The sequence below is a fragment of the Scyliorhinus torazame genome, chromosome 6 (assembly GCF_047496885.1).
Source record: "Scyliorhinus torazame isolate Kashiwa2021f chromosome 6, sScyTor2.1, whole genome shotgun sequence".
NCBI lineage: Eukaryota > Metazoa > Chordata > Chondrichthyes > Carcharhiniformes > Scyliorhinidae > Scyliorhinus > Scyliorhinus torazame.
Window position 1 is genome coordinate 277457032 of NC_092712.1, and position 16025 is coordinate 277473056.

At 50.0% G+C, this 16025-nt stretch overlaps 1 protein-coding gene across 2 annotated transcripts in view; it reads left to right on the forward strand.

Annotated features, from left to right (window-relative positions):
* Window positions 1-16025, forward strand: part of eepd1 (endonuclease/exonuclease/phosphatase family domain containing 1) — a 245448-nt gene that overhangs the window by 92575 nt on the left and 136848 nt on the right. The window lies entirely within an intron of this gene.

The window sequence follows — 16025 nt, forward strand, 5'->3', positions numbered from 1 at the left end:
GACCCCGGGGGGGGACCCCCATGGTGGCCTGGTCCGCGATCGGGGCCCACCGATCGGCGGGCGGACTGGTTCCGTGGGGGCCTACTTTGCTCCACGCCGGGCCCCTGTAGGGCTCCGCCATATTGCCCAGGGCCTGGCGCGGAGAAGGGAAGCCCCACACATGCACGGAAATACTCCGGCCGTTCCGCACATGCGCGAACATGTGCCGACCGTTCGGCGCCGGCTGGAGCTGCAGGAACCACTCCGGCAGCAACCTAGCGCCCTAGAAAGGGGAGAATTCCTCACTTTCAGGGGCAGTTGACACCGGAGTGGTTGGTGCCAGTTTTCACGCCGGCGTGGGGGACATAGCCTCATTATTGGAGAATCCCGCCCAACGTCTTTTGAATAATTTCATTCTCTAGCTATGCACTCAATCAATACCTAAGACACCAATAAATCAATTAATCAATAAATCAATAACCTATCAGTTACCATCAAAGTTTTGGAAATACCCAGAAACGTTATTGATCGTCCATACCAACAAGACACCTAGTTTCAGCTCTTGAAGTTCGGGTACTTCGTCTCCAGAGGGGTCTTGAACTTGGTCTATCATCTGGTAGACTTGACTAGTAGGCTTAGATGTTTTCTTTTTCTTACTGATGTTCGATGTCGTGTCCCCCTGGGCACCCCTGGCCAACCCCCACCAGTCCCCCGAGCCCTCGCCAAAGCTTCCCTCCAGCAGCATGGCTCCCACCTGACTATGGCGGCGTTGGACACAGTCTGCAGCCGTGTTCCAGACTGCTGAGACCACATGTCAACCGCGCGGTTGGGAACACAGCCTATCGGGAGCGGAGCATTGGGGGTAGGCCTTCAGGTGACATCCTGAGGCCATCCCAAAGGAGCGCACCGTGATTACGCCATTTTGGAAGGGACGGAGCATGCTCAACCTGTGTAAAACAGCCCCCGATACAGTCATAAAAATGGACTCTGCCCAATCGCCGATTATGGAATTGGCAACAGGAAATGGAGAATCCCACCCATGGTGCTTTTAGTAATGTCATGTGAGAGTACCTTTAAGAAATGGGTGTTTATAAATGGGTGTGTATATAAATATCTGTAGTGAGAGTACCTTTCAGAAATGGGTGTTTATTACTGCAGTGATGTCAGAGAGGGGGTGGAGCTGGGCTGTCTGTCAGCTTTTTACTTTCGTTTTAGGCTGTTTGCTGCAGGGTGTGTTTTAGTTTCATTTTCAGAGCTGGATAGCTGCAGTCACAGCCAGAAGGTATGAGTCTCTCTCTCTCTAATCTAAACACTGTAAATAGATCCTTTGGTGATTTAAAACTAATAACTGTTCTCAGTAGTGACTTTAACCTGATGTGCTTCTGTTGAAGATTATGTTTTTAAGTCTTATGGATGTTAAAAGGAAAGCTTAAAAGGATTACTTAGTGTTGTAGTCTTTGGGGGTTGTATTTGAATTAATGGTTGCTAAGATGTTCACTATGTTTTAAAAAGATTAACTTGAGTTCATAGAATAAACATTGTTTTGTTTTAAAAAATACTTTTCCATTTCTGCTGTACCACACCTGTAGAGTGGGCCGTGTGCTCCCCATACCACAATCTATTAAAAGTTGTGGGTCAGGTGAAATCCATGATACACTTTGGGGTTCTTTAAACCCTCACCCATAACAGTAAGCAGTTTTCTTTAATAGCTTTGTTGCAGAGTCCACATTCCAGCCTATCAAGAAGGGTGTAATCTAGTGTTGCACCAAACTCACAGTATTTTGCTAATCTTCCTAAGATGGCCATGAATTGTAAGATTCTTTCCCCTTCTTCTTGACCACAACGGTAGAACAGAGCCCTTTCTGCAATTATAAGTGGTGTTGGTGATTTGATTTGATTTATTGTCATATGTAGCAAGTACAGTGAAAAGTATTTTTCTGCGGCCGAGGGAACGTTCACAGTACGTACATAGTGGTCAAAGAATAATCAACAGAGAACATTGAAAATGGTACATCGACAAACAGTGATTGGTTACAGTACGGAACAAGAGGCCAAACAAAGCAAACAAAGCAAATACATGAGCAAGAGCAGCAAAGGGCATCGTGAATAGTGTTCTTACAGGGAACAGATCAGTCCAAGGGGGGAGACGCTGAGGAGTTTTGTCGCTGTAGGGAAGAAGCTGTTCCTATGTCTGGATTTGCGAGTCTTCAGAATTCTGTGCCTTCTGCCTGATGGGTGGGAGGGGTCTCTGATAATGCCATCTGCCTTTCTGAAGGCAGTGGGAGGTGTATACAGAATCAATGTGGGGGTGACAAGCTTGGGTGATGCGTTTGGCTGAGTTCACCACACTCTGCAGTTTCTTGCGATCTTGGACCGAGCAGTTGCCGTACCAGGCTGTGATGCAGCCGAATAGGATGCTCTCTATCGCACATCTGTAGAAGCTTGTGAGAGTCGATGCAGACATGCCAAATTTCTTTAGCTTCCGTAGGAAGTAGCGACGTTGTTGGGCTTTCTTGACTGTTGCATCAACGTGAGTGGACCAGGACAGATTGTTGATGATGGTGACCCCCAGGAACTTAAAGCGATCGACCATCTCCACTTCGGAGCCATTTATGCAGACGGGAGTGTGTGTCGTGCTACGCTTCCTTAAGTCGATGATCAGTTCCTTGGTCTTTCCAACATTTAGAGAGAGGTTGTTTTCGGTACACCATGCAACCAAGTGATTTATCTCCCTCCTGTAGTCTGATTCGTAGTTGTTTGAGATACGGCCCACTACAGTCATATCATCCGCAAACTTATAGATTGAGTTGGAGTTAAATCTTGCCACACAGTCATGTGTGTATAGGGAGTACAGTAGAAGACTGAGCACACATCCTTGCGGGGCTCCGGTGTTGAGGACTATTGTGGAGGAGGTGCTGTTGCCTATCCCTACAGATTGCGGTCTGTTGGTGAGGAAGTCGAGGATCCAGCTGCCCAGGGAGGGGTCAAGTCCAACATTGTGGAGTTTGGTTATTAGTCTTGTTGGGATGATGGTGTTGAAGGCGGTGCAGTAGTCTATGGACAGCAGTCTTACATAGGTGTCTTTGTTGTCGAGGTGTTCGAGTGTTGAGTGTTGACCAGTTGCAGTGATAGCAAACTGCAGTGGATCGAGACTGTCTGGGAGGCTGGCAGTGATCCGTCTCATGACTAGCCGCTCGAAGCATTTCATGATAACAGACGTTGGGGCCACCGGTCGGTAGTCGTTGAGGCAGGCTACCTTGTTCCTCTTTGGTATTGGTATTATGCAGGTCTTCTTGAAGGAGGTAGGACCTCAGACGGAGGAGTGAGGTGGTGAAGATATCTGCAAATACACTCGTCAGCTGGCCTGCGCAGGCTCTGAGTGCTCGCCCAGGGACTCTGTCAGGGCCCGTCGCTTTCCGTGTATTCACTTTCAAGAAGGTAGCTCTTACCTCTGAGGCTGTAAGAGTGGGTATGGGTGTGTCCAGGGCTGTTGGGGTGGGTGGCACTGATATATTGGCTGACTGCTCAAAGCGGACATAGAACTTGTTCAGATCATCGGGTAGGGATGCTCCAACCCCAGATATTCCACCTGGCCTTGCTTTATAGCCTGTGATCTTCTGAAAGAATGCTCTTCTAGAATCTTCATCAAGTCAGGAGGGAGGGCGTCAGGTATTTGGATAATTGGAGCGCATTCTGGGGAAGATGGGACCTGTACAAGCAGGACGGGTTGCATCTGAACCAGAGGGGCACCAATATCCTGGGAGGGAGGTTTTCTAGTACTCTTCGGGAGGGTTTAAACTAATTTGGCAGGGGAATGGGAACCGGATTTGTAGTCCAGCAACTAAGGTAGCCGATATTCAGGACGCCAAAGCGTGTAATGAGGCAGTGGGGAAGGGAACACTGACAAAGGAGAGCACTTGCAGGCACGGAGATGGGTTGAAGTGTGTATACTTCAACGCAAGAAGCATCAGGAATAAGGTATAGATCGGTACTTGGGACTACGATGTGGTGGCCATCACGGAAACTTGGATAGAAGAGGGGCAGAAATGGTTGTTGGAGGTCCCTGGTTATAGATGTTTCAATAAGATTAGGGAGGGTGGTAAAAGAGGGTGGGGGGTGGCATTGTTAATTAGAGATAGTATAACAGCTGCATAAAGGCAGTTCGAGGAGTAACACCCCAATGAGGTAGTATGGGTTGAAGTCAGAAATAGGAAAGGAGCAGTCACCTTGTTAGGAGTTTTCTATAGGCCCCCCAATAGTAGCAGAGATGTGGAGGAACAGATTGGGAAACAGATTTTGGAAAGGTGCAGAAGTCACAAGGTAGTAGTCATGGGTGACTTTAACTTCCCAAATATTGAGTGGAAACTCTTTAGATCAAATAGTTTGGATGGGGTGGTGTTTGTGCAGTGTGTCCAGGAAGCTTTTCTAACACAGTATGTAGATTGTCCGACCACAGGAGGGGCAATATTGGATTTAGTACTTGGTAATGAACCAGAGCAAGTGATAGATTTGTTAGTGGGGGAGCATTTTGGAGATAGTGACCACAATTCTGTGACTTTCACTTTAGTAATGGAGAGGGATAGGTGCGTGCAACAGGGCAAGGTTTACAATTGGGGGAAGGGTAAATACGATGTTTTCAGACAAGAATTGAAGTGCATAAGTTGGGAACATAGGCTGTCAGGGAAGGACACAAGTGAAATGTGGAACTTGTTCAAGGAACAGGTACTACGTATCCTTGATATGTATGTCCCTGTCAGGCAGGGAAGAGATGGTCGAGTGAGGGAACCATGGTTGACAAGACAGGTTGAATGTCTTGTTAAGAGGAAAAAGGAAACTTATGTAAGGCTGAGGAAACAAGGTTCAGACAGGGCGCTGGAGGGATACAAGATAGCCAGGAGGGAACTGAAGAAAGGGATTATGAGAGCTAAGAGAGGGCATAAACAATCTTTGGTGGGTAGGATCAAGAAAAACCCCAAGGCCTTTTACACATATGTGAGAAATATGAGAATGACTAGAGCGAGGGTAGGTCCGATCAAGGACAGAAGCGGGAGATTGTGTATTGAGTCTGAAGAGATAGGAGAGGTCTTGAACGAGTACTTTTCTTCTGTATTTACAAATGAGAGGGGCGATATTGTTGGAGAGGACAGTGTGAAACAGACTGGTAAGCTCGAGGAAATACTTGTTAGGAAGGAAGATGTGTTGGGCATTTTGAAAAACTTGAGGATACACAAGTCCCCCGGGCCTGACGGGATATATCCAAGGATTCTATGTGAAGCAAGAGATGAAATTGCAGAGCCGTTGGCAATGATCTTTTCGTCCTCACTATCAACAGGGGTGGTACCAGGGGATTGGAGAGTGGCGAATGTCGTGCCCCTGTTCAAAAAAGGGACTAGGGATAACCCTGGGAATTACAGGCCAGTTAGTCTTACTTCGGTGGTAGGCAAAGTAATGGAAAGGGCACTGAAGGGTAGGATTTCTGAGCATCTGGAAAGACACTGCTTGATTAGGGATAGTCAGCACGGATTTGTGAGGGGTAGGTCTTGCCTTACAAATCCTATTGAATTCTTTGAGGAGGTGACCAAGCATGTGGATGAAGGTAAAGCAGTGGATGTAGTGTACATGGATTTTAGTAAGGCATTTGATAAGGTTCCCCATGGTAGGCTTCTGCAGAAAGTAAGGAGGCATGGGATAGTGGGAAATTTGGCCAGTTGGATAACGAACTGGCAAACCGATGGAAGTCAGAGAGTGGTGGTGGATGGCAAATATTCAGCCTGGATCCCAGTTACCAGTGGCGTACCGCAGGGATCAGTTCTGGGTCCTCTGCTGTTTGTGATTTTCATTAATGACTTGGATGAGGGAGTTGAAGGGTAGGTCAGTAAATTTGCAGACGATACGAAGATTGGTGGAGTTGTGGATAGTAAGGAGGGCTGTTGTCGGCTGCAAAGAGACACAGATAGGATGCAGAGCTGGGCTGAGAAGTGGCAGATGGAGTTTAACCCTGAAAAGTGTGAGGTTGTCCATTTTGGAAGGACAAATATGAATGCGAAATACAGGGTTAACGGTAGAGTTCTTGGCAATGTGGAGGAGCAGAGAGATCTTGGGGTCTATGTTCATACATCTTTGAAAGTTGCCACTCAAGTGGATAGAGCTGTGAAGAAGGCCTATGGTGTGCTCGCGTTCATTAACAGAGGGATTGAATTTAAGAGCCGTGAGGTGATGATGCAGCTGTACAAAACTTTGGTAAGGCCACATTTGGAGTACTGTGTACAGTTCTGGTCACCTCATTTTAGGAAGGATGTGGAAGCTTTGGAAAAGGTGCAAAGAAGATTTACCAGGATGTTACCTGGAATGGAGAGTAGGTCTTACGAGGAACGGTTGAGGGTGCTAGGCCTGTTCTCATTAGAACGGAGAAGGATGAGGGGCGACTTGATAGAGGTTTATAAGATGATCAGGGGAATAGATAGAGTAGACAGTCAGAGACGTTTTCCCCGGGTGGAACAAACCATTACAAGGGGACATAAATTTAAGGTGAAAGATGGAAGATATAGGAGGGATATCAGAGGTAGGTTCTTTACCCAGAGAGTAGTGGGGGCATGGAATGCACTGCCTGTGGAAGTAGTTGAGTCGGAAACATTAGGGACCTTCAAGCAGCTATTGGATAGGTACATGGATTTGGGTAGGGTGCTCTTTCCAAGAGCCGGTGCAGACTCAGGGGGCCGAATGGCCTCCTTCTGCACTGTAAATTCAATGATAATCTATGATTAATCTAGGACAAAGGTTCGGCACAACATCGTGTGCTGTATTTTCTATGTTCTATGTTCATTGTAGGTATTTTCTGAATGGACTAAGTTCTTCATTAAAATAAAAGTTTTACACCCTACTGAACTGAGAAATGTTGCAACCTTTAGGTCCTCTGGTATTTGATTAGCTGTGAGATAAAGTTGAAATCTCCCTTTATACGAGTTCCAAGTCTCACAGTTTTCATCAAATGCCCACCATTTTGAATACCGGCTCCCAGGGTCAATACTTTCTTCAGCCTTCCTCCCTTCTGTTTTTTTTAATATATGCATGAAGCAAGAGGTCTCCTGATCCACAATGATTTTTTTTTTGTTGCCTGAACTATCGTTTGTTTTATTCACGTAGTAGCTTTCACAGAATTTTGAACAGACTTTTGAATCTGCAGCCTGTTTCACTTCACCACATGCACAGTCCCTACAGCTTAGAGCCTACCCACTTCCAACAGTAAGCAAGTTTAAAAAACCTGGTTCTGACTTACTCATGGTTATACATTCATATTTCGTCAAACCTTTCTGCATCGGCGGTTTTCCCCTCAATCAACATTTGAATCCAATCCTGATAGTCTTCTCACTCGCTCTCATCACCCATTTTCACTTTTCTCGCCACCAGTTTTAGTGCCTTTATTCTTATCGTCAGTTTTCTCTTTTGTTATATTTTTAAATCGCCACTATGCAAGGCTTATTCTTGAGCTGTTGCTTCATACAAGTCTAAGATGGAGAACAGATGCCTGCGCAAACATTCTGCTTCACTGGACTGTGGGACAACTTTCCATTTTTGGTAGAAGTTCACAGATGTTAGTAGGAGGACTTTGCAAGGCCAACATTGTCATTTTGGTGCCTAGGTTTAGGGCGGAATTCTCTGACCCCGCCCCGCCGCTTCGACGCCGGCTGCCGTATTCTCCGACACCGGTTTTCGGGCGGGAGCAGGGATCATGCCACACCGGTCGGGGGCTGTTGGAAGCGCCCCCCCCAGCAATTCTCTGGGCCCCGATGGGCCGAGCGGCCGTCGGTTTCTGGCCAGTCCCACCGGCGTGGATTAGACTTGGTCCCATGCGCTTACCTGGCAGGTAAGTTGGCTCGTGCGGTCCTCAGGGGGGCTCAGGGGGATCCGAACCTGGGGGTGGGCCCCACAGTGGCCTGGCCCGAGATCGTGGCCCACCGATCTTGGGCGGGTCTGTGCCATGGGGGCACTTCTTCTTTCCGCGTTGGTCCCTGTAGGGCTCCGCCATGGCTGGCGCGGAGAAGCCACCCCCCCTGCGCATGCGGCAGAATACGCCGGCCGGTCTGCGCATATGCTGAACCATACCGGCGGTTATGCACATGTGCTAACTCGCGCAGTCCCTTCGGCGCCCACTGGCGTGACGCCAACCCATCCGGCGCCGGCCGAACCCCCGGAAGAGCGGAGAATTCCGCAACTTCTGGTCAGCCCGACGCCGGAGTGGTTCACAAAACAAAAGTCCTATTTTGAACATTAACTGTATGCTTCCCTTCTGAAAGCTATTTTGTGAATTGCAGAATTGTGAATTGACTGCGCACAGGAGGGGTCTAAGGTTAAACAATGTAAGAGAAGCCATTTTGAGCAATATAATGTAGTGGCATATAGGTGCTTACAGGATGGTGTACCAAAACAAAGCTTTACTGCAGCCATGATTGAATGGTGGACAAGCCTCGATGGGCTGAGTGGCCTAACTCTGCTCCTATGTCTTATGGTCTTATTTCCTAACTGCGAGGAATCTGCAATCAAGAAAGATTCTCTGTGAAACTCAAATTAGTCATTCCAGAAAAGAAACTGGCCAATAATCCACCCAAGGCCAATCAGGTATTATCACCAAGCTCAAAGGCAGCATTTCCTGGGGCTCAGGTTCAAATCCCACCATTCAATTTAAATTCAATTGATGATAATCTGCAATTGAAAGCTAGTCCCAGTGACTGTAAGACTATTGGCAATTGTCATAAAAACATATATGCTTTCCTTCAGGGAAGGAAATCTGCTACCTTACCTGCTCTTGACTCCATATCCACAACAATGTGGTTGACTCTTAAATATCGTAGCAAGCCAGTCAGTTCGCTATAAAGCCAACAAGGAACAAAAGTAGATGGAACACGAGGGGCGGGATTTTCCCGAATCAGCGAGATGGCCCGACGCCGGCATAAAAAACGGCGCGAACCACTCCGGCGTCGGGCCGACTGGAAGTTGCTGAATTCTCCGCCCTTCCGGGGGCTAGGCCGGCGGCGGATGGGTTGGCGTCACGCCCTGCCGGCGCCGAAGGGACTGCGCGAGTTAGCGCATGTGCAGACCCGCCGGTGTGGTTCAGCGCATGCGCAGACCGGCCGGCGTATTCTGCCGCATGCGCAGGGGGGGGTGGCTTCTCCGCGCCAGCCATGGCGGAGCCCTACAGGGACCAACGCAGAAGGAAGAAGTGCCCCCATGGCACAGACCTGCCCACAGATCGGTGGGCCACGATCGCAGGCCAGCAGTAAACAAAACAGCTAAAACTTTATGTGGAATTGTTACCAATTAAAAATAACTAGCTGAGTATTTTAGCATTTTTGAGAGACTTCACATCGTTGACAAGATAATAATTGACCAAGAAATCTCCTTTATTTTGCAGTAATACTCTTTTGTTTTGTCCCTGATCATTGGCTCGCTTTCTGTGAAGTCTATTGACAGCACCTAATTTGTTCGCCAATGGTTTCCTGTCAAGCACTGGATTTAGTTGCAATGCTTCTCGAATTTGCTCTGTAATAGATTTGTTGTTATAGGCCTTTAATTAGGTCTGGTAGACCCAGCAGCTAGCATACATTCTTGGGAAACTAAAGCAAAATACTGCAGATGCTGGAAATCTGAACCAAAAACAGGAAACACTCAGCAGGTCTGACGGCGTCTGTGGAGAGAAAAACAGAGTTTGTGGGCGATATTTTCCGCTCCCCCTGCGGTGTGTTTTGTGGGGGAGGGGGTTTAGTCAATGGGATTTCCCGTTGTTCGCAGCCTCCATCACCGGGGAACCGTAGTGTGTGTGTGTATGTGTTGGGGGTGTGGGTGGGGGCGGGGGGTGGGGGGGGTGGGGGTGGGGGGGGCGCGGGGGGGAGGAGGGGAGGCGGGGGGGGGGGGGGCGGGGAGTGGCGGAAATCACCCTTATCACCCTTGGTGCGACTAGAAGATCTCGCTGGCGGGAATGGCCGGAGAATCCTGCCCACGTCTCCGGTCTGTGACCTATGTTCTGATAAAAGGTCACAGACCTGAAACGTTAACCCTGCTTTTCTCTCCCCAGAAGCTGCCAGACCTGATAAATCCTGTAACGCCACATCAGGTTCATATACAAATATGTGGCCTCCCTCTTTACCCATAGAGCAACCTCGGCAACCCTACTGCTCTTTGCCAGTCGATCCAATTAGAATGTTACAGTGGGGTAATAAGTGAGTTTGAAATTAAAAAATGCTGAAGAAAATTAGGTTCCTTTTCCTCTGGAAAAAATGGGAAGTAAATTGAATATAAAGGACGCTATGGACTTTATTGCCTTTCCCTTTGCATCTGTGGCTGTTTGTAGAAAACTAACCATGATTGTATTCTAGATTGCAGAAGTCGTGGGTAGCAACGGATGTTCTGGAATAAACAATATCAGTTTGGCGTTGTTATCTCTCAATTCTCTTGGGTTGTATTCTATATTAATGGACCTATCTAAATACAGATTTCTGAATCCTGGAACACTGTACCCAATAGCACTTTCACCACATGGACTACATTGGTTCATGAATTGATTGCACACTACCTTCTTAAAGCAACTAGAGATGGGAAATAAATGCCAGTCTTGCCAGTGAGAATATTATAAAAATAAAAAAATAGAGTTGGGGACTTTGTTTTGGTCTTCAGAATTTCACTTTCATCTCCCCTATCCTCATTTTGCTGAACAAGAACATTTGACTAAAGAGATTTAGGATCAAGTCTATCTCTCCACATTGAACAGTGGTGAAGGGTACTTAAAAAAATAATAATAACAGACGGACCTTTGCTGCTCATACCATGGATGTTGCAAGAAGAAGCTAATTGAACAATTTACAATCAGAGTGTAGTTGCACCATATGTCTTTATAACTTAATGACTGGTCAATGTTTGTCTTTAACTATGAAAGTGAGGTGGAAAAAGAAATTGGAACATAGGACAGTAGATCAACTCTGAGATATTTTTAAAAAGGGAGATTGCAACGTTGCAGAATAAATATGTACCATGTAATAAAGAAATTGAGACTGCTTTCAGTTTTATAAGTTAGAGACAACTTATGATTGATGAAGGTATTAATGGATATGGGGCAATGTCATATATATGGGGTGAGATTTTCCATTCCCCCAGTGGCATGATTCGTGGCATTGGAGCCGGCCCAACATTGGCCGGTGGCGAGACCTTCTGATCCCGCTGCTGTCAATAGGGTTTCCTATTCTGTGTACCCACCGGGAAACATGTGGCAGGGGTTCGCTTTCAGTGGGACCAGAATATCCCGTCGGTGAGAACGGCAGACAATTCCAGCCTTGGAGTTAGGCCACAGATCAACCATAATCTCAGTGAATGGTCAAAAGGGTTTAAGGGACTAAATGGCCAACGCCTTTGTTTTTGTGATTATGGCATTTATGGCCTCTAGGTAATATTTGAAGAGAGAAAATAATGAAAGAGAATAAAGAAAGCTGGCAGGGATTATCAAGAAGAATCTTAATATTTTAAAAAGATCAGTAAAATACTGTACCAAATATATCAATTAAAAAGAGGATGATCAAATGTAAGATAGAGTACCCTGGGAGGAGAGGACAGTGAATAATAGAGGATAGGTGTAGATTGACAGGGGTACTTAATAAGTATTTGGTAAATTCAAAAGAAGAGGGCACTGGGAAGGGAGTCAATCCTGGATTGGTTAAAAGGAATTTGAGAGATAGCGGCTGGATGCTCCACCCTGCGACGTTGGAATCGTGAATCGTGATCAGGCGGAAAATCGGGTGTCCGGCCAAAATCAAGGCTGGCGCCAGGCGCCTAACCGACCGCTATGCTTTGCCCCCCCCCACTGGCGGTGAGATCGGGGTCGCGCCCATGCGGCATTAGGACCCATTTTCATCAACATAGTGGGCCCCGAACCAACACCACACGGGTGGCATCTGTGGTGGAGGCCTTTGGTGCCAAGGTACCAGCAATGGGTCAGGATGTCTAAGGCCTGGGGCTCTCTGTGTGGGTGGTGGCTGATGCACAGGACAGGGTGTCCATGTCAGAGCCAGCCAACAGGGAAACATGGATATTGCTGCAGCCTCCAGAGCTTGGCCCAGTCATATTGGGCCTTGGCAGCAAGCGTCCAGTGCATTGGCCTGGCGATGGCTGGCTTGAGCAGGTCCTTGAGTGACATGGCACTGTCCAGAGGGGCGTGGCACAGTCCCTATGTTCCTTGGCCGCGAACATTGAGCCCTGGTCCAGGACTGGCACCGCCAGGTGGCAGGGGGGCCATCGGAGCTCGCTCCAACCGCAACCCCATCCCAAGGAGTTGCCCGGGGGTCATCAGACACCCTGAGGGAGGAAGGGTTGACCCCCTGCAGGGGAGGTGCCAGAACACTGCAGCACCTCCGAATCCCCCCACTTGTCCTTGGCGCATCCGATGGGCAGTGGGCAAAATAGGGCGGCACCACGCCATCTGTGACACCCAGACGACTGCTGGGCCCATTTGAGCCCGGTTGCTCCAGACAACAGCTGCCAAAGGGGATCCAGGTTGTGGGGAAATGTACGCGGCAGGCCACCTCCACTTCTGATGCACCGGCTGGTGGAGCATCTAGAAGGAGCATTAGGGTGCGGAAGGTCAGAATGTCAGACACCAATTAAGTTGGCACAGGTGAAACACATAGGTTAGTGATAGGGGCTAGGGCACAATACTTGTATATATCACAATAAACACCTGTTCACCGATGTTCCAAACTGCCTACTGAGAGGGGTCAGGAGACAGGGTGGTTAGCTGGGGGCGGGTGGGGGTGGGACAGGAGGTTTGGCCTGCCGGTGGCCCGAGCACACATGTTATGCGGCCTCCTGTGGCTGCCCGGGTCCCATACCCTGCCCACCCTGGTCCTCCTCCGCATCCTCCTCGTCAGACAAGGCCTAGCATTCATCCTCCTCCTCCAGCATGTTGCCCCTCCGCTGCATGATCCTCTGGAGGATGCAGTAGACCACCACGATGTGGGAGACCTTCCCCTCATCAGGGGGATGCCTCAAAGGTGCCTGACACCCTCGAGTGTGCCAGAATCAAGGCGTTGTGCGCGCTGTCTGGGTATCCGGCACAGACGTGCATGATGGGCAGCTGGTGGTTGCACACCAACTGCACATCAAGGGAGAGGAATCCCTCCCGGTTTGTGAAGTGCACCCCCTCATGCAGCGATGCTTGTAGGGGGACATGTGTCCCATCCTAAATCTGGGGCATCCTAGTGATGGCGAATCCCTCTGCCCAGGCAACCTGGTGGGCTTGGTTCATATTCAGGTGGATGTGTTGTGCCGCCCGGGGATATAGGACCACCGTTACGGTGCAGATGCACCTGTGCACGGTGGTCTGGGAGATCCCAGACAGGTCCCCACTCTGCGCCTGGAAGGACCCCATGGCATAATGATTTGGGCGAGCATAACCTTGACGGCCACTGGGAGGGGGTATCTTCCCCCATACCCCACAGCTCCAGATGCACCATGATCCGGCAGATATGCTGTACGGTCAGCTGGAGTCTTCGGCAACATGCTCGATCCAGCAGGCCCTTGAACGACAGAGGCTGCCGGTACACATGAGTGCTAATGCGACGCCTCAGTCCCACCTCCTCCTCAGCCTGTTGGACGGCTAGCTCTCCATCCTCACTGGCAGGCCCCTGCGCCTCTCGAGCAGGATCCGGTTCTGCAGGGTCCTACTCGAGCAGCTCCTACTCGTGCAGCCACAGTGCATCTGCCAGGGCTGTGGCAGCTAGGCAGATGTCAACCACTCCTTGTTAGATACCGACCTCCGGTTTGTGCAGGGGGTGAAGCGCAGACATGTTAGCATGGTGGTTACTCCCATGCCCAACTAGGTCCAACGGGCTGCCCTGGCTGCACTGCAACCCCTGCCCCCGCATGTCCACCCCTCCCTCTCAATCCCACCCCCACCACTGGCCGTACTCCCTGACACTTTGCCCTCTGCTCTGCACCGCAACCCTGGCCCCATCAGTGCATGCCACTGGGGGGCCTCTGTTCCCGCCACCTGTCCCTGCCGGCAGGGATACCGGTGGCTGGCGCTACCCATGCCAGTGATATGCTCTGCGGCCCATGTCCTGCATCCTCCTTTGGAGTCTACTGCGTGGGTCCTCCTTGGATGGGCCTTGTGATACCTCACCAGCTGGGTTGCACCAGGTTGTGGGGGTGGGGGTTGGGAGCAGTGTGCTTGGTGGCTTGCATACGGGCAGGGCATGCGGGAGTGGCTCGGCCAGAGGCGTGGGCACCTGTTGCGACCATAGCTGTGGTGTGCTGTGGGTGCTTTATGCAGAGCATTGGTTGTACCTATTTGTCTGGGAGCAGGATGGATGAGGGGCAGGGGCGCAGTGGACGGTCAGTGGGGTGCACAGCCAGATAGTTGCTTTGCAGGCCATTGCAGTGGCGGCCCATGCTCGGACACCCTGACCCTGAGGCCGATCCCATGGTTCCCCAGCTTCTCCCCCAGCCCTGCAGACGCTCCCCAGCCAGCGGCACAACAGTCAGCCCACTGTTGCGTTTTTGGGGACATTACCTAATTCCTCTCTCTCCCTCAGCAGCCACGGCGCCTGTTTCCTGATTTTAAATATCACAAGTGAACCGCGGCCTATTGAACGGTCAGCTATCCATTCTCACTGGCAGGCCTCTGCACCTCTCGGGACGGATCACGTCAGGCTTGGTGGGGGTGGGGTATAGCAATAGGCCAGAGACTACCGGGTCTGGCCTGTTAATGAGATGTTAATGCATGCTACTGTACATGTTGCATGCTCACGCCGGTGTGCGGCATGGACCACATTCACGCTGCTATTGAGGGCCTGGAGCATGGCGTTCCGTTGGCCACCTGGTGCCGATCTCGATTTTCAGCAGACGCCATATTCTCCGGACGATCGTGATTCTCGCCCACAGTCTCCCACACGGAGAATCCTGCCCATTGACTTTGACTCTCGGGGCTGGATTCTCCGGTCGCTGACGCCGGATTCGCGTTCGACGATCAAAGTTCCCGACCAAATTGAGGGCGGCACCACTTTCGCGATGCTCCGCCCCCTCGAAAACCATGCCACGTATCGACGGCCTCAGCCAGCCCACGATGCTCCGCCCCCGACCGGCCGAGTTCCTGACGGCGTTGGTCGCGTGTGGTCTCATCCGTCGGGAACTCGGCGTGGCGGCTGTGGACTCTGTCTAGCGCCGCCACAGTCAGGGGAAGGCTGATCCGCGGGCAGGGGGGGACTTTATCAGGGGCTGGGGGTACTGCGGGGGGTGGTCCGGGGCACGCTAGACGGCCGAAGGGGGGACTATTTTGCGGGCCGGGTCCGTGAGCAGCTGTTGCCATGTTGAACGGCACGGGCGCTGCAGGCCACTGCCGTGCACCCAGCAATTCTCCAGGCCGTATCGGAAGCTAGAGCCGGGTGCTCTACGCTGCTGGCTTGCTAGCAGCCCTCGGCCCAACGGAGGATCAGTTTTACGCCATTTTTTCTGTCGGAAAACGCCACCGTTCCATTGCTGGCCTGGGGACATAGCCTCAGAATCGAAGAATCCAGCCCTACGTTCCTTACCACCAACGGGATTCTTTGTTCCGGCTGCAGTGAATGGGGATTTGACTGAGCGGCAAATTCTCCACCCTTGCTGGCAACGGTAGGAAGGCGGGCTTGAAATTGAGAATCCTGCTCATTATCATAGAAGGTAGGTATTAGAGAAGTTAATTTTGTCAATACATTATTTACATAAAAATCAAGTAACCAGAAAGAGCTGCAATGTAAATGATTGGCAGCTGACATCTCTCAGATGTGATGCAAAACAGGCATGAGATATGTGTGAATTTCCTTGGGGTAGTACAACCTCTTGTGGCATAATTACATGTGCCAAAGCTTGGGGCAGCTACTGCAAAGGCCCAAGGCCCAGTGGGGATAGGCTACTGTCTGAGGCTTCTAATGTCGTAGTACACAGAGGATGGAAACTGTGTAAAACCCCTGTGAATGCACCAGAGAAGGTTTGACAGAACATATAAATGTATATTGTAAACATAACTTTGT